Source organism: Euprymna scolopes, chromosome 4, assembly GCF_053919585.1.
Source record: "Euprymna scolopes isolate OS-2025 chromosome 4, ASM5391958v1, whole genome shotgun sequence".
Taxonomy (NCBI): Eukaryota; Metazoa; Mollusca; class Cephalopoda; order Sepiida; family Sepiolidae; genus Euprymna; species Euprymna scolopes.
Genome location: NC_136485.1, coordinates 18,402,757 through 18,423,351, shown reverse-complemented (window position 1 = coordinate 18,423,351; position 20,595 = coordinate 18,402,757). Strand labels below are relative to the sequence as shown.

General features: G+C 35.0%; 1 protein-coding gene across 4 annotated transcripts in view; it reads left to right on the top strand.

Moving 5' to 3' along the window:
- LOC145266889 (lisH domain-containing protein ARMC9-like) overlaps window positions 1-20,595 on the top strand; it is a 317,027-nt gene that overhangs the window by 138,684 nt on the left and 157,748 nt on the right. The window lies entirely within an intron of this gene.

The window sequence follows — 20,595 nt, the reverse complement described above, 5'->3', positions numbered from 1 at the left end:
CCACGGCTAATTTTGGTAAACTGTTTTTTATCTGAAACAGAGGTTATTCATGCCCACAATGCAAGTTAAAATCTTTGTTAGCAATTTGTTTGAGGTTCAGCCACAATTCAGTCTATTCAGTTTGGTGAAGAGTGAGCAAACGAGTAACTTATGAGGTCTAACTCTTGGATCTTGTAATGTCATGATAGTAAAGACGAGTTCACTTATATTTGCCTTTAACCTCAAAACCCCATTCTTCAAAAGTGGGATAACTTTGTCGTCTGTATAGACTGAACAATACGTCAAAATATTAACAAAGTTAAAGAAACGTTCCGCTATATAGTCTAGTTGTTCACAATGAAGAACACGGTTTAACAAAGGATTTATACAAGATATAACGGTTTCTTTATTTATTGCCAGAGAAGTCATAAAATAAGACCTCCTTCTTAGATGGTTATTTTTGTTGTAAGTCGGCCGGGAAAGGTTCTCTAAATGCAATATCAAACAAGACAGTTTGATTAATTGTTTGGCTGTTTGATTGGTCAGATCTCTTTTTATATTATCTCTTGACACAACATTTTATCAGGCGCAGCCAATTCCAGTACTCAATATTCTGCCTATAATATAAATCTTATCAATCTGAAATATCATTCACTTACTTCTATTCATGCTATAGTTGATCATATTCTAGAGATAATTAAAAGACTGGCTACGGGGACAATTGGAACCTGACGATTATACAGTGATCTCATTTTAGTCTTTAATTTCCTTATTGGACATTATGATTTGCTTTAGGGCCTATTATTAACTCCAGTACCAGAAAAAGGTGTACTTGAACACTGGAAACTGTTCAACTGCCGATCTCGATTGAACGAGAAACGAGCAACTTTCTCAATCCAAATTCCATATCATAGAATGAGCTTCCTGGAGATGTAGTAAAAAAGCACCGACGATGTAACAGTTTAAGGAGAACAGATGTTTGACTACTATATGTTTTCTTATTCTGTGTAAATTTCTACCACTTTTTCTACACTACAACTGAAACCTGATTAGTTTTTGCCAAATTTATTACATTGAATTAAATATTCGATTTAATGTTTGTTTTACATACTGACATGTGTTGAACGCCTTTTAAAATCTGACTTTGAAACTATTCTATCTCTGACCAAGTATTTATTCCTCTTTCTCTCCAACATATCATTACGATTTTCTCCCATATTTTCATTTTTTTTTTACATAAGCATCACCAATTATCAAGGCCAAGAAGCCACTCGAGAATAAGGGTTAAAGAGTGTACAGTAGAAATTGGACAATATGGTAATTGCTAGTAATGGAAATTCGGTAAATTTGTTAACAAGTGGAATGGCTCATCAAGAACTTGTTTACGTTAGACTTGAAGACAACCATATTGTAGTCGGCTGGAAAGCAGGAAAACGGAAGAGAATTCCACAGGCGTGCAGTTCTAAGAAAGAAGCTTTGTTCATGGAATCTACGTTTAGATATAGGCACAGATAAAGAGTGGGGGAATTATTGATAGTGTTTACAGCTAGACGAGTGTTTCTTGTGAAAGTTTGGCGAGGGTGGACCATAGATTGAAGCTCAGTCGAGCACTTGCCATGAAAATAGATGTCAGCTCTACTACATAATCAAGTTACCTGAATTGATTTTCTTCAATAAAAGTTTCAAAATAAAGCTGTAGTGTTGTTTTCTTTAGGACGACAAATTTATCGTTTCACTCTGTAAGACTCACATTACACATCAATTTTTTCATTCTCATATATTTTTTTCTCCCCACAAGATTCACTTCCATGCGTCATAATACTGTATACACGTGTCTGATGGACTCTTCTCTTCTGCTGGTCATTGCGGTGAACCGGTAAAGAGTCCAGCAAAAAGACGAAAACACAGAATTAAGTCAAAGTAAATTGAAGAAAATATAGATACAGCATATAGGAGAAGGGTTCAACATTAATCTGATTGACAGGTATTTTACTAGGATTGTCCTATTAATTATTTCTTTCTCACTGCAGAAAGATGTGACACAAGGTCAGAAAGTGGGGGTAGAATCAATCCAATGCCCATAAGGGAGGAGCACTCTGACCTATTAAAAATTACCTGGCAAGCCTCGTCAGCATTCGCCAGTAGGGGTGCGTCAGATAGTAGCAATAAACTTACTCTCTGTAAAAGAAGGGGAAACAATGACCTAGGAGGGTGGATCTCCTAGAACTGCACAAGACTAAAGGCAGCCACACGCAGGAAAAAAATCTATTTCAATAATGGTCCAGACTCTGCTGACTTTTGTGTCAAAGTAAAAAGTATGGCTACTTTGACTAGGGTTGGACTAACACTGCAAAGCATGTGTTTACCATATTTATGGTGAAGAGGAAGAGTTGATGTAAAGGTAGGTACCATAAGAGTAATGTCATATTCTTTTAACTTACTCCATCTACTCCGAATCCTGGCAATCACATATGCATCAACATCTCTGTTTGACTCAACAAAGCTAATAAAACTTCTAACAACCTCAAACATATAGTTTTAAAGAGACACTCTACCTAATTTCTTATTTGGAAATTATTTTATGATAAATCTATATTGACAACTAAACGCAGTAAAGATTTGCATCAGAATTCCAAAAGAGTCAAAATACATAAACACATAAAGTTTTACACAAAACAATTTCTTTTTACTTATACTCCAAACAAGGCAGATTACAAATTAATTACATTGTGAATTAGAGACCATGTTTAAAAAGAAATATGCTGGAACAGTGTTCATTGAGCTAGCCAACAAACAAGTCCAAGCAAAGTGGAGTTCCTGTGATTGTACCTCTATGCCTTGCTAATAGAAAAAGGAGTATAGAAACAAGCTGATAGGTAGAGTTCACCTGCCCCTTAAAAAAAGCCACAAATATAAAATAAGAATAATGACTAAATAACCAGAGAATATAATTTGGGAGTAAATTTTAATAATAGATATAAATTGGTATCTCTATCTGTATCTCTATCTCTACAATTATATAAATGCAACTTTGTCTGTGTGTGCGTGAGTTCGTTCCTTATAGACTCCGAAACGGCTGAACAGATTTTCTTTACAATTTACAGAACTTTAGTGTATAAGTCTGGGAGTGATCTTAGTTAAGTTTTGTCTCAGAATACCCCCGATAATTACTGATAATCGAAACCGTTATTTTAATTTATCTATCAAAGCCATTTTCCCATGTTGTCGCTTAGCAACAATGATAGAACAACAGGCCGTGAAAATTCTACTGTAGGTAAGTTGGTAGCATGTTCTTTTTTTGCATTGTGGTCTGTAAGCTCAAAATCTGCACTTAAATTTCTTAATTTTTGTTTCGTTAACTGGAAAGAAATGTGATTCCGAGGTTTCTTATATGTCGGTTTAACAAAACATAGGTCTCTAACAACCAAGTACAAGTAGTATGCCTGGCAACATAAGATAAGGAATTTTTTGACACAGTTGACTAATTGTAGAACTATACAACGACAACCACATAAATTCTTACAAAGAATAGATACTTGATGTTCATGGCCCTCAAAACTTTGCTAAAGTAGTTGGTTTGGAGCTGGAAGAATAGCTGCTAAGGGGACAAATCAGAGAAATTTGATTGTTGCTGGCACATTGTATCCACTGTGTAGGGGCTATATATTGATCAGTAAGATGTCAATATAACCGAAATTGTATGCACTGTTTAGGAGCTACGTTGATCAGAAAGGTGCCAATGGAACCGGAATTTACTAAAATAATTTTAGGATTACAAAAAAAAAAAAAGCTAAGAATTACCAAAGATACAGGTCAAAATAAGCATAAAAAAGGCGTCAAACAAACCCCCGAGCAAGGCCGAGTAATACTGCTAGTGTAGTATAAACATTACAGATGTACAATATATACATATATAAAAATTAATAATCTACAATATATACATACATAAAAATTAAAGATGTACAATATATACAGACATAAAAATTAAAGATGTACAATATATACATACATAAAAATTAAAGATGTACAATATATACATACATAAAAATTAAAGATGTACAATATATACATACATAAAAAATAAAGATGTACAATATATACATACATAAAAATTAAAGATGTACAATATATACATATATAAAAATTAAAGATGTACAATATATACATATATAAAAATTAAAGATGTACAATATATACATACATAAAAAATAAAGATGTACAATATATACATACATAAAAATTAAAGATGTACAATATATACATATATAAAAATTAAAGATGTACAATATATACATATATAAAAATTGAAGATGTACAATATATACATACATAAAAAATAAAGATGTACAATATATGAATACATAAAAATTAAAGATGTACAATATATACATATATAAAAATTAAAGATGTACAATATATACATATATAAAAATTAAAGATGTACAATATATACATACATAAAAAATAAAGATGTACAATATATACATACATAAAAATTAAAGATGTACAATATATACATACATAAAAAATAAAGATGTACAATATATACATATATAAAAATTAAAGATGTACAATATATACATATATAAAAATTAAAGATGTACAATATATACATACATAAAAATTAAAGATGTACAATATATACATACATAAAAAATAAAGATGTACAATATATACATACATAAAAATTAAAGATGTACAATATATACATATATAAAAATTAAAGATGTACAATATATACATATATAAAAATTAAAGATGTACAATATATACATACATAAAAAATAAAGATGTACAATATATACATACATAAAAATTAAAGATGTACAATATATACATATATAAAAATTAAAGATGTACAATATATACATATATAAAAATTTAAAATGTACGATATATACATATATAAAAATTTAAAATGTACGATATATACATATATAAAAATTTAAAATGTACGATATATACATATATAAAAATTTAAAATGTACGATATATACATATATAAAAATTAAAGATGTACAATATATACATATATAAAAATTAAGATGTACAATATATACATATATAAAAATTAAAGATCTACAATATATATGTATATAAAAATTAAAGATGTACAATATATACATATATAAAAATTAAAGATGTACAATATATATATATAGATATAAATTAAAGATGTACAATATATATGTATATAAAAATCAAAGATGTACAATATATACATATATAAAAATTAAAGATGTACAATATATACATATATAAAAATTAAAGACGTACAATATATACATATATAAAAATTTAAAATGTACAATATATACATATATAAAAATTTAAAATGTACAATATATACATATATAAAAATTTAAAATGTACAATATATACATATATAAAAATTAAAGATGTACAATATATACATATATAAAAATTAAAGGTGTACAATATATACATATATAAAAATTTAAAATGTACAATATATACATATATAAAAATTAAAGATGTACAATATATACATATATAAAAATTAAAGATGTACAATATATATATATAGATATAAATTAAAGATGTACAACATATATGTATATAAAAATTAAAGATGTACAATATATACATATATAAAAATTAAAGATGTACAATATATATATATATATATATATATATATATATATATATATATATATATATAAAAATTAAAGATGTACAATATATACGTACATCCATTCTTTTCTGAAGACTGTAATTTTCTTTGTAGTTGTTGGTGTTTCACCACGTTTCATCCTCTAGCTTTGTTCTACAATATATACTAATGCAACTAATTGTAGTAAAAATGGTGAACTAGAGATGGAGTTTAGTAGCAGTATGGAGAGTGAGGGTGATTTGGCATTGAAAAAGAGTTTAACATGCGGGACATGTGAAAAAAGTCTTATGTGCATATCACAAACAGAATTTTCTAATATTTCCTGATTAGAGAATAAGCAGTTTCAAATACGATTCAAACCTGTGTCTTCTATTAACGATATGAGGTGGAGTAAACCAAGTTGTATAAATACAAGCGACTGAATGAGCATAATGTTGCATACGTGAATATTATTTCTAAAACATACGGATGGAGAAATTTGGGAGAATATAAAAGAGCAAGAACTTTTGTGGCAGGGTAGAGAGCATTAAAGTTGTCTATTGATTGCTGTGTTGCTCGTCTGTTCTGATGATTATGTTGCACTAGAGCAACTGCTGTGGCTGTATAGTCTAATTTTAGATTTGCAGCTTTGTTGGCAGTTGCTCCAGCTATAGTCAGCGATAGCGATGTGGGGGGCAGGGGTGGATAGTATCCTCTCTCCTCTGTGAATTTTCTTTTCTTCCCATTGTTATTCTATCTTCTTTTTTACTTATTTAATTCCGTCCTTGATCTTTGCTCGCCAGGCTGTGTGACTGGATATCTCTGACTCGACACTGGTTGAATGCCACAAGTCTTCAGATCTCTGTTGCAGGTGTCCTTGCAGAGTTGGTCATCCGCTTAACCAAGTTTCAGAGGAGAGCTTGCCGTATATGATGTTCTTTGAGATGCAACTGTTTTCCATCCTGCATACATGACCAAGCAAGTGCTGGCGTCTCTGAATCAGAATGGTAAATATGTTTGGCATGCGAGCCTGAGACAAGACATCTGTGTTCGTGACTCGATCCTGTATGATGATGCCTAAGAGACATCTGAAGTTGCTTATGTGGAAGGCATTCCGTCTTCATTTTTGGTGTGAATACAAAGTCCAGGACTCACTGCCATAAAGAAGAGAGCTTAGAACACAGAACTGGTACACTCATCTTTGTGTTGAGTGTCACCAGGGTGTTGTTCCACACTCTCTCAGCTAGGTGGGTCATGGCAGTCGCCGCTTTGTCTATCCTCATTTTGAGCTCCAAGTTGCTGGAGATGGCGGAGCCGAGGTAGGTGAACTTGTCGATTATTTCCATTTTGTAGTCGCCGATGTGTTTTTAGGGGTGATGGCTTATGATATTGGTTTTCTTTAGGCTGATGATGATTGCAAACTCTGCATGTGTTTGCAAAACGGGAGATGAGTATCTCTCGAATGAGTACCCGATGCACTCTCGTCACTGACAACATTTTCCCTGGAGTACAACTCTTGGTAGTGCACAGCCCATTGTTCCATTTGTTTACTGTGATCTTTGATGATCTCTTCTGAGGTGGACTTGATATGTGTGATCTTTAAGACACTAAAGCTGAATGCTTTCTTCATACCATCATACATGACCTTGGTATTGCTAGTCCTTAGCTTTCTGAATATCTTTGCATAATCTCAGTCAGTAGTCATTGATGCAATTGCAGATCATCTGGCCATTGCTACAGGCTTCTCTGCACATGGCTAATGTCTTCTCACAGGGCTGTCCCTTGTACTCCAGAAGAACTGTTCCTTTTGCATGGATGGCAGGTTTATATCCTCTATATCAGTCTCGAACCCATCTTTCTTCTTTGCCCTTTTTCTAAAAGTATAATGGCAGAATCGCGGATGAAGTCCCATCGTTTCTAAGCTAAGTCTGTGAGACAATCATCTAGAGGCTTGTCGCTTGCCTTGGAGAAACGTTCCCAGGGTTCCTGCATCAGCACTTCTGATGTATCAACACACAGGCGACCTTTCTGCTTGGAGCGATGGATCAGCCTAGGATGGAGATGCAGCTTTCTGCCAACTAATGAGTGATTAGTGTTGCAGCATGTGAGGAGCACGTTATTTAAAGTATCCAATGCAGTGTGGCCAGGTCTGCATCTACCCGGGCATTGAAGTCTCCAAGCAAGACTAGGTTCTCTTTTTCCAGAAGTAATCGTATCCTAGCCTCAAGTTCCTTGTTGAAGGCGTCTTTGAAGAGCAAAGCATGTAGATGTAGATACTGAAGATGTGTGTTGGACCCGAGGAAGTGTAAAGGCGTAGTGACAGGATGCACTTTGTCCTTTAGGAAGGAGGCTACACTGATGACAGAATGGAGTTGCACTGCAAAGCCAACTCCGTTAATTCGGTGGTCATTTGATTCTAGGCCTTGCCAGAAAAATGTATAGAACTTCGCTTTGATACTGCCATTGTCAGATAGACTTGTCTCTTGGAGAGCAGCAATGTAAATGTTCTATTTGGCTTGCTCATGGTCGATGATTGCTGTTTTTCTAGCATTATCAATTCGTTGGAGGTTATCAGAGAGGCCAGAATGCATGGTTCTAATATTCCAAGTTGCCATTCGCAGGGCTGGTAGTTTCATGTCTTCTCTTATATTTTTGCCTAATGCTAAGTTCTGCGGTAAGCCTTCTTACACACACCCAATGAAACAAGCAAACTGTGGCATAGTAGTACTGTATTCCCAAGGGCTGAGATGGGCGATGATTGTCCAGTAGGCTCTGAAGATGCTTCCCATCATTTGGAGAAGTCTATGTTAATTAGGGTTAGGCTTAAAACTTCTGACTGCTGACTAGCTCTATTGTCTATACTCAAATACAGCAAAAATAGAGATTTCTCTCTAGGTACAGGCCTGAGCAGTTAATAAGGAAACCTAGGTTTTCCCAGTTACCATGGTTCCCCTCTCAGTATTGCAGACAGATTCTAATGGAAAGACGCTTGTCTTTTCGTTATTGCTAATTTCCAATACAATCAGTGCCAGCGTGGCTGCAGGAGTTGCTGGAAGGATATTGCAGAGCATCACCATCCACCTATCGGGACTCCAGACAGGATTTTTGTCAAGGTTTTCTCCTCTAGCCTTTGCCTTTCCAAAGGCATCCACAAGGCAGTGGAGCTTTTTGCCCATAGCTGAGATTTTATTCTGATTATTAATAATACTACATAACAATTAGCTGCCTTGTGTCAGACGCATTCTATCCTGTGAAAAATATTTTTTGCTTTGATTATTAATAATATTACATTCCAATCTGTGACTTGAATCAGATGCGTATAGTCCTGCAAAAATATTTTTGTCTTGATTAATAACATATTACATTCCGATCTGCGATCATTAAAGTAGACACGTGAATCCTGTAAAAAATATCTTTCTTTTGACTAATAACATATTATATTCCGGTCTACAATGTTAAATATTATGTAATTAAAAAGTGTATTCATTTATACGATTTATTTTAAACTTTTAAAATTAAACGTTGTAAATTAAACAAATTCGCTAGGACCTGTGGCGTAGTGGATAAAATACTTGGTAAAATTCAATTGTAAAGTTACTATTTTAGGGAAGTTGAAGCTTCAATCCTAAGTGCAGGCAATACTCAAAATATAATTGTGAATTATTTAGGAATTCTATCCACAGCTGACAGGATAAGAATATGCTATCTCCATGGATGAAATAAAAGGTCTGTTCGAAATTCCATGCAAATTCCTTGAGTTTAGCAGAAATATTCCTGAATTCGATAGAAAGATTTCCGAGTTTGACAAGACATAAAAGAAGGACGTAGGTTACATCGATCGAAACGTTGTGAAAAACATTAATCAAGATGAGAATAGTAGTACAAAGAATTCAAATAATACGAATAATCAATCCTCATCTCAAAAATGAGTAAAACCCTTATTGATTTCACTGATCATTTTTAATGCCTGAAATTATCTGCTCAATTTAACGTAAAGGAATATTCTAAACGAAAGTAATTATTAGCATCTATCGTTGAACGGAAAGCAAAAATACAAAGTAAAAGTGATTTAAGGTTAGAGATGAAGTGATATTATTCGTCTTGTATCTGATGAATAACCCTTTAATCTTTAAGTTTCCATGAGTGCTTCTGTCCGCTAAATGATTTACTGATCTGCCAATCAATAATGCAGTAATTAGAATTCTTTCCGTTTTGTAAGTAGATTAGAAAATTTACTGGCACCAGAAGTGTTGACTACACTGATATATATATATATATATATATATATATATATATATATATATATATATATATATATATATATATATGTATGTGTGTGTGTGTGTTTGTGTGTGTGTGTGTGTGTGTGATTTATTATTTTTTTTTTGTGTGTTATGCTTTTGAATGAAATCAATTACAAACAAAAACGAACAAATCTGTAAAAACGTGATACATTCTACCACCAGAGCAAGTTATCGTAGTGCTGGAACTTCAGGCATCAGAATCTGAAGTTCTGGTTTCGAATCTTACTAGTTTCATAGATTCAGCCATGCCGATGAATCATAAATAGGGCTATGACAACAGCATATTCTTTTCATTGTTTTGACTCCCGGCACAGTCAGACACAATTAATCAACCGAGAACCACATCACTCTACATAAAAACATATAAGATATCAATGGATATATACCTGAGAATCAAAACAAGGAAAACGTTAAATTTGAACTTAAATCCAACTCCAAAAATCCAACTCCAAAAATCCAACTCCAAAAATCCAACTCTTCTCTTCTCACTGCACTTTCCACACTGACACCCAAAATAAAGTAGATGGCTCTTTTATAGAGAGACCCAACCACATCTCATTTGCATACCCCTCCCCCCCTCTCCTCACATTATGTGATCATCAGTCCATAAATACCAGGGGGCGGCCATTTTTATTTTCTCTCTTTTTTTTTTCCTTTCCTAACACTGGCCGCACGATGCATGAGGTAAAGTTTATTTTTAACCACAAATATGCTGTTGTCATAGCCCTAGTCATAAACGACAAAATATGCGCCCTTGGATAAATAATATATATCTATATAATAAAACTCAAAGTCTGTGCGTGTCTATGTCGCTCTCCATATATGAATAGGTTTCTATATGGTTTTCTATTTTACTAAATAGATCACATACAATGACAGAAGAGATATCAAGAAGCAAAATTTGGTATGATAAAGTCATCGTCCTCCATCAACAGGGACGGGGCCCCTAGGGAAACTCTATGAACGTTCACACTGTTTCATGTAGAGTTACCAAATTTGGCAGGATAACCCACCGTGGGAAGGAGAAGGTTTTGATGGCTTACACTGCTCACTCTCCACATTGGGGTCCCAAAGGTGTCACTCTTAAATGGGAACCCTATGCACGCTCACACCGAAATTGCCATGATAACCCCACCATGGAAAGGGGGAGGTTTTTATGGGTTACATCGCTCACTCATACTAATGGTTTATTGATTGGTTAGTTGTTTTTGTTTTATGGCATATCAACCCTTTTCGGGTTATTTAATGCCGAATCCAAAGATTTTGAAGAAAATTTTTTTTAATAGAATATATTTGTTGTTTTCAACGTCGGTTTCTATTTAACCCATAGTTGAGACCCTAACAGGTACTACCACTCCGGGTCAGAGTGGACCTGGGAGCAATGGTAATTAAAGGGTGGCTCCACACTCCCCAAAGCCCACAAGCTGGGGCCTCACCACTGGATATAGTTTAAGGTCATATCCAGGACCCCCATTGAGGGACTTTTACCCTCTGCAGGGGGCAGTCGACGTATTCTAATGCCCCACCGATAGGGCCGCTCATACTAATGGAGGTGGGACTATGTAGGTCACTTATAATGAGGAACCCTATTCATACGTTTTTGTCAATAAAGAATTCCACTACTGCTCCTTCATGTTCGTTTGAATGAGTTGCTGTGGTTTTGATACCCCAAAAGTTTGAAGCCACCTCTTTATACCCGTACTCCCTTTTAATAACCTTCCATACTTTCATAAATCAGAGTCCATTTTTGAAAACTCTTTTTTAACCCAATTAACTTAATGACGGCTACTGTTTCTAGTATATATATATATATATATATATATATATATATATATATATAGTAAGTTATGAAAATATATGTATAAGCCTAATGAATTCTCACGAGAATAGAAACACAGGATATTCAATTGCCATATATATTTTCAGAACTTACTACCTAGCTCTGTCTATGTACTGAGCACTGTTAAAGTAAATACTGAAAAATTTACGCATAAAATTATACTTTTGTATATTACTAAATGTGATTAAATGAAGTAATCATTCATATATATATATATATATATATATATATATATATATATATATATATATACATTGTCATTTATAGACAGTACAGTTTCGCTGTTACAGTTCATCAGTGCAGCTAGACAAGCAAGTACTTCAAGCCGGGATTGAAACTCGACCACCGAGTTAACAGTCTAGTAAAGTTCTAATCAAGTATTTACCCAATGAGCAATGCCTATATATATATATATATATATACGCACACACACACACACACACACACACACACACACACACACACACACACACACACACACGCATGCAGCAAAAAGAAAGTCCGCACTTATAATTTTTTTCAAAAACTGAAAATTTAAGCTAAATGTAATGTAACTGTTTAAACAAACCTCATTTGATTGGCTTTTTATTCTTCTATAATTTTACCTGTTCATATTTGACTTTTAATTGAAATATTCTTGTATTCACGTCAATTTAAAAAAATATCTTCAAATTTAGGATGCAAAAAGAAAGTCCGCACAATGGAAAATTGTTATTTAAATGTAACTTTAGGACATTAATGCAACACAAATACAACAGGAACACAATGAACTAATTAATATTTAGTAGCATAGCCCTTCTGCAATTTGATAGCCTTTTGGGAATCCCTTGAATTAGACTGCAGCAATACTCCAAGGAAAGAGCACCCCACTTTTTAATTTTTGTCCAAAGTTCTTCCAAATTTGAAATTTTGTCATTGTTGCTTGATGTAATGCCATACGTTTTCGGTAGGATTGAGGTCTGGAGATTGTGCAGGCCAATCCAAACACGGAATATCATGCTCTTCCAGGAACCTCTTTATATTGCCAGTTGTGTAAATGGGCGCATTATCCTGCATGAAGATGGGATTATCATCAAAGTTCCGCCTAAAGTAGGGTAGAAAATGCTCAGTCAACATATAATTGTACTTGGTCGAGTTAATTCGACCTTGCAAACGAACTATAGGCCCTAGATCATTGGTACAAATAATGCCTCACACCAAAACTGAACCTCTATTACTTTGCAGCGTTGAAACTGAGCACCTAGGATTAAATTCTTCATCTTTCCTCCGACGGACGTACTGTCTACCATCACTGCCTAGCCTATTGAACTTGCTTTCGTCGCTAGGAAGCACTTTTGACCAATATGAAGAGTCATGATCTTCATTGCATCTGACAAAGTCCAGACGGCGCTTTCTGTTCGTTACAGAAATTGTCTTGCAACATATCCTCAGACATTAAATTCCTTTAATCTGATTGAACGCTTGTTGGATTTGGGGAGCCGTTTCAAATCTTTGTCTTAGGCCGCAGATCTTGATAGCATTGTCTTCCCTGTTAGAAGTCACTCTAGTACGACCACATTTAGGGGCCTCATGAACACTGCCAGTGTTTTGGTGCTTTTGCTTTGTTGCGTGTTGGTGGATATTTTAAATTGATTTAGAGGCGATAATTTAAGCTGATTTTAAGCGAATTTGTTGCTGCGGACTTTCTTTTTTACCTCAATTTTAAGTTATTTTTTTAAATTGACGTGAGCACAAGAATATTTCAATTAAAAGTAAAATATGAACAGGTAAAATTATAGAAGAACAAAAGGCCAATCAAATGAGGTATAGGATGTTTAAGCAGTTGTATTAAATTTAGCTTAAATTTGCAGTTTTTGAAAAAATTACAAATGCGGATATTCTTTTTGCCGGTACTGTATATATATATATATATATATATATATATGTATATGTATATGTATATATGTATATATATATATGTATATATGCATATATATACATGCATATATGTATATATATATATGTATATATATATGCATATATGTATATATATATGTATATATATATGTATATATATATATGCATACATATATGCATATATATGTATATATATGTGTCTATATATATATGTGTTGTATAGGGGTTTCATTATTCTTATTGTTCTTGTCGTTATTAATAGTGAGAGTCTTAGAGAGTTTGATTAAGAGAGATTGTTGTAGATTGATCGTGTTATAAAGAATGTTGTTGTTTCTGTTATGAAGCGATTCATATATATTAAAAATGTTCATACTTAGATGTGTTGATGGAAGGAAGCTCTTTGAGTGAGGAGATAGTGTTCAGACAGTCTTAGAGAGAGACGTTGTAGATATGAGATATGTAGTTCACATTGTCGATATGAGATGTCGAGACGTGTATGTAAGATGTGTATGTTAAGACATTTTATAACACATATATAGACATATAATACAATTTTCACTTTACCTTTTTGGTAGAATCACAACACAAAGACGACGTTTATAAAAACACATGATGGGTTTATTTCTTCTCACGGCTCGCCGTGGTTTTCATCATCAAGAATTCAAAGCTTCATTCTAAGTTTCACAAGTGACCGTCTCGCTTCTAGACGTTCGAATGTCCTCAGACTCTCTCTGATTCTCCCCCAGTTTCTCCTAAGTTTCTAACTATATCTAGAACTTCCCATTTTTCCATGACGTCATACACATGTTAAAACACGTGTCTTCTTTCACATGTTCTGGACATGGGTGTCCAAAACTTTTCCTTTTCTTACAAAGGAATCTTAACCTATATTCTCAGTAACCTATATTTCCAATATGTTAAAAACATGTTTATTAAATTATCTTGTAGCTGCATTCTTTCAATTGAATTTTCATAAAAAAATTGACAGTGCACATTCTTTTCTTGAAACTATTTTATCTCTATTCTAAACAATCGTTTGTTTTACATTCCATTTTCTAATTCTCACACGTAATCTATTTCTAAACCTAAATTACGAGGTTCGAATTTCGCCTATGCTATTTCATTTTCATTTTAACTAAATCTCTCTATTTTTATACTTACATGAAAAGGGGACAGCCCTTATCATGTAACATATGTATATATATATATGTATATATGTATGTATATATATATATGTATATGTAGAGAAATAAAAACGAACAAACCGTATTATGTTTTCATCAATGTTTCGTCTTTATTTCGAGAATTCCTAAATAAAAGAATAAAGACGAAACGTTGATGAACACATAATACGGTTTGTTCCTTTTTATTTCTCTATTTTGTCGGAATACTATTTCCATTCTTTTCATCATATATATATATATATATATATATATATATATATATATATATATATATATATATGAAATTGAGATAACAGACTTAACAAATCAGAACATAAAACAAGAGGCTATCCCCCAAAAAACTGGGAATTTAAATTATTACAGGGAATAAGGGAAAGATATATATTGGAGTAAATTTGGAAGCGTAAAATTAATGTGTCAGGTTCTGAAGGTGATTGAGAGAATACTTGAACCGCAATAAAAAAAAAATGAGTAGAGAAGAAATGCAGTTTGGTTTTATACGTGAACAAAATATCACTGGTGCTATATTTAACCTAAGACAAGCAAGCAAGAGACGATCTTTAGTAAGAAGAACCTTTTTTCTGATTTTTGTTGATCTGGGGAAAACTTTTGATGAAACACAAACAGATTTTGTCTGGTGGGCTTTATGTAAACAACTGATTGGTGAACGTGGTTCGATCAATGTTTAGAAATGTTAAGGTCATATTAAAAATTGTTCATTTAGTGACTGTTTGGATGTTAAAGTAGGAGTATATTCTGTGTGGAGTTGCTTTTCATTTGCGTCTTGGAAGTATTTCCCAGGGAGTTTTGCATCAGTTATATGTGTAACATTGTCCGATACCCAACATGTTGTAATCTCAGTCACAAGACAAACAAAGAATAGAAAAGAACTCCAACTTACTTTTTTGTTGTGCAACAACATTTATTTCTTCATTCTCTCGTTACTGCTGTGACATCCCTTACGTGCTTGCCTTCTCTAATGTGATCTCGAACGTCATCCACATCTCTTACATGATCTCGAACATCATCCACGTCTCTTACATGATCATCCTCTATAACTAGCTCTTTCTCCTTTTTATAGTCTTTTACTATATCGGTGACGTCATTTTACATGCATTTGCATTTGTGCGTCTGCGCTCTGTTACATATGGAAGTGATGCTGTATATGAATGATTTAGAACTTGCCATTGAAACAATTGAAGACCTACGTGTTAAGAACTTGACACAATTCTATGAAAAGCAAAGTTTTTGAGAGTAAATGTTACCAAGAGCAAAGTGATGATCTGTTATTGATGGGTTGGAAAGTTCCAAAAAAGAGGAAAATTCCTCCGCTCAGTTTGTGGAAAAGAAGCATTGAATACATAAGAAGTGAAATTGCTTGTATGTTGTGAAAGGATAAAGAATTTGTGTGCAAGGAATATCAGAATGTGGAGAAGGTATATCTGGATGGTGAGTCTATTGAAATTGTTGAGAAGTTTTTTTATCTTGGTGATACTGTTGTAGCACAGGGTGGAGCAGGTGCTAGCACGATTGAAGAATTAGGAGTGGATGGATTAACTTCATAAAATTTATGTTATTACCAACCAGCAGAGTGTTATCACTGTTGACAAACTCTGTCTTAGAATGAGTTTAGCTCTTATACAGGTAGAGGATTGCGTTAAGGGAGATATTTTACTCTTGGTGCAATTCTTTATCTATAAGAGACAGATAAATCATAAAATAGAATACTACTGTCATATGTCATGGGGGAGATGCTGTTTACAGCCTTCCTTCTTTGTCTGGACAAAGTATAAGATCGACTTTTAAATCTAGTGGACGATGGTCTCTTTGTATTGTTATAGTTCTTTTCTTAGAAAAAAAAGCTATTCCTAGTTTTTTTTTTCTTTTACAAGGTAGTCACCACTTATCAAGGCCCGGAAGCCAATCGGGCATAAGGGTTATTGTGTGTACAGTACGTTAGTGTTGGAGATTTAATAAAGTGTCTTACTTAAGGGGGCGGTTCATCAGGAATTTGTTTACTTGTTGACTTGTTACTTGAAGACATCCAAGTTGTAGTCAGGTGGGAAACAGGCAACTGGAACAGAGTTCTACAGGCGTGCATTTCTAAGAAAGAAGCTTTGTTCATGGAGTCTACATTTTGATTTTGGCACAGATAAGGAGTAGGGAAAATTTTTGACAGTGGTTTCAGCTAGGTGGGTGTTTATCATGAAAGATTGGTGAGAGGAGACCAGAGATTGGAGTTCAGACGAGCACCTGCCATGGTAGTAACGATAAACAAAGACAGGCTCACAACGTCTCTCCTGTGGGAGAGAGGTTGCAGGGAAGAGAAAAGGGCATCACCTCCTAGGCCACAAAGCCTCTTTTGTACTCTGTCAAGGCAGGATAGGCTGTTTTTAGCAGCTCCTTCCCCGATGTGGCAGCAGTACTCCATCCTTGGACGTACTTGGCTTTTATACAGATAGAGAATTGCATTGGGGTGAAATATCTTCTGGAGCGGTAGAAGGATCCTACCATTTTTCCAGCAACCTTGGCGACTGACTTGATGTACATGTTCCATTTCAGGTTAGGAGTAAAGGTCAAGCCCAGAAGCTTATCAAAACATGGAGCTTTCCTAGACGAGAATCACCCATTTCAATTGATGCTAGATGGGGATCAGAGCGTCGATGATGTAAAGATAGGAGCTTGGTTTTAGATGCATGAAAAGTAACCAGCCACCTCCTCCCCCACTGTACCATGCGCTCAAGATCAAAGGAGAGAGAATCTGAGAGAACTTTGTCATTTACAGCCTTTGATGTGTTGCCATAGATGTCAACAAATGATTTAAGTATGTGTTTTGGGAGATCATTGATGTATATCAGGAAGAGAGTTGAGCCCAGGATAGACCCCTGAGGGACTCCAGCATTAATATTGAGGGCCTCTGATTTCTGCCCATCAACCACTACTCTTATGAGCTTATCGGAGAGAAATGATTTAATGATTGAGAAAACATTACCAGATACTGATGGGGTTTCTGAGGGTTTTGGGAAGCACTTCTTTTTAAGGCAACGCTTAAACAGTTTTGTAAGTATGGGGGCAAGTTCTGGTTGAAGCTTTTTCAGCACTATAATTGGAATGCCGTCAGGGCCAGTTGCTTTACTGGAATCAAGGTTCTTGATTAGCTTGGCGACCTCATGCACAGATATTTGTATGTTGCAGAGCGTGTTGTCCATAATAGGAGGAAATACGGGGAGTTGATGGCCTTCGTCGCATAGGATAGAGTTAGCTGCAAAGTTCTTGGCAAATAGTTTGGCCTTATCTGATGCTGACGAAATGACCTCAGGTCCATTGATGATGGTTGGGATAGAACGCACGCTTCTGTTCAGGATCCTGTTTGCTATTTGCCAAAACTGGTGGGAACCAAGCTGCTGCTCAGCTACTTTGGATTTAACCGACTGAGCATATAGCTCTCTTGCACTTTTTATTACTCTTTTACAGTGGTTGCTGGCAGTCCTGAAGGCAGCTTTAGTCTCAGTGTTTCTATTACGTTGGTAGCTATGGAGAAAATGATTTCTGTGCGTGATGGCAGCAGCACATTCTGGGGAGAACCATGGCTGGCTGTTAGGTTTTTGTTGGAATTTTTTTGTTGGTATGAATCGATCTATGCCTACAATTAGCCATTCAGTCAGATCTGATACTATGGAGGACACATCCTTTTTAAACATGGAATGCAGGGGTAGATCGGATATAAGTGTACGAAAGCTATCCCAGTCAGCGGTAGAGTATCGATATACAGTATGGTGGAGAGGTACATCTGAAGACTTATTGCATTTCGTTTTTATCTTAACTGATATAACCGAGTGGTCAGAAGATCCCAGAGGAGATAGAACGGAACTCGAACATAGCTCAGGGGAAGTTGTGAGAAAAAGGTCTAGAAGGCTAGCATACTGACCGGAAATATCGGGCACTCGGGTGGGTTCGTGAACAATCTGGGTGAGGTCATAGGCAATGGCAAAATCATGATAGAACCTCCCCTCATCATCTGTCTTATTAGAGTGGGTCAGCCATTCCACATTGTGGACATTGAAGTCACCACAAATGTGGATTTTAGTTGAAGGGTGAGCAGACAGGATGTGGTCAATTTTTTCAGATATGCTCTTAAAGATAGTAACTCCGCTATTTTGGGGGGCGATAGAGAGCAACTACAAATGCAGTGGTGTAAGCAAGTGCAACCCGGAAGCACTTATAAGGTAAATTAGGGTCTTCTCTGGAGATATCCCTACCACACGGAAAGCCATATTTAATTTAAGCACATATTCCATGTCCATGGCGATCTTGGGGGTCAGATTTAGATGTTCAGTTAGAGTATCCTTTAATTATGAATTCATCAAGGGAAGTGGTCGGCCTTATGCCAGTTTCACTTAGAAAGAATATGTCTGGTTTCGTCTCCTGTAATTGGGTTTCAACCTCTGGAAGGTTGGAACGTAGACCCCTGATGTTGGAGAAGGAGACCTGGTAGTAGGGGTCTATGTTGGAGGATGGGGTTCTAGGTTTACACGTGTTATTTTTCTGGAGGTATTTCATGTTGAGGATTGGGATTTGTGGAACAGGTCAACAGACTTGGTTAGAGCAGGACAGAGAGGGAAACTAAGAGAGAAAAAGAGAGGAATTTTTTTTTTTGTAGCCATAATAAGGTAAAGCCATAACAATTACCCACTAGTATGGCATCGGGAGGCCCCACTAGAAACTACTGCATGGTCCAGAATCCATTCACCAAATGGCAATACAGCAACCCCAGTATTTTGCACCTGCTGATAGGACAGCCTCCTTAGTGGTTAATCCAAGTTTTGGGTCCCTGGCTATCAGGCGGATAACGTCAGCCCAGATGAAACGTTTACCTCCAGCACCCTTACTAGTGACATGGCCACAAGGATAGACATAAGAACAGAAAATTTCCGACATCTCAGGCTACTGTTCACGAAGTATCGTCGTCCTGGAGAGCAGCTTTTTCTTCACCCTTTGTCAGAAACATCACTCATTGGAAACGAGGACTGAGGGACAAATAAGAGGAAGCAAGAGTAGCGAGAACTGCAAATAACGCACCCACAATGCGTTATCTACTGTTCATTTAAAAAAAAAGAGGGGTGTAAGGACTAATTAATATTTACTTAGTATAAGTCCGTCCCTCTAATTCGAAATTTAAGATATTTGAAGATAAATTCCTCTCCCATAATTACGAATGAAATGAAAATGGAATAGATATAGATTACTGTAATTTCCGTTTAAGAGTGTTCAGCTTTTCTTCTTCCCAAGAGACACTTCAAACAAAGTAATTATAATAAGGACAATTTAGCACGGATATTTTTTAAATACCGGTCAGGAGTTTCCACGTGTTCAGATATTCATTAAACTTATTTCTTCTTTGTCAAAAAGGCACCACCATCGCGTTGGAAAGTTTTCCACTCGCTGACACTTGTCATTCGAGTTTCGGTGCTTATGACGAAAGGGGTGGAGAATGGGTTATGGTGGGTGGGATGTTTTCGTTTATATTTATAGAGAGAGTAACCAGTAACCCTAAAACTTTTTTTATCTTTCTCGGAGGAGGGGGGAATATTCTAGACATTTTGCATTTAACGACTGACTGAAATAAAATGTATTAACCGAATTAATTCAAATAAACAGTATAATAACGACAATTTAGCACTGATATATTTTCAAAAATACCGGTCGGGAGTTTTCACGTGTTCAGATATTCATTAAACTTTTTTCCACTCACTGACACTTGTCATTCGAGTTTCGGTG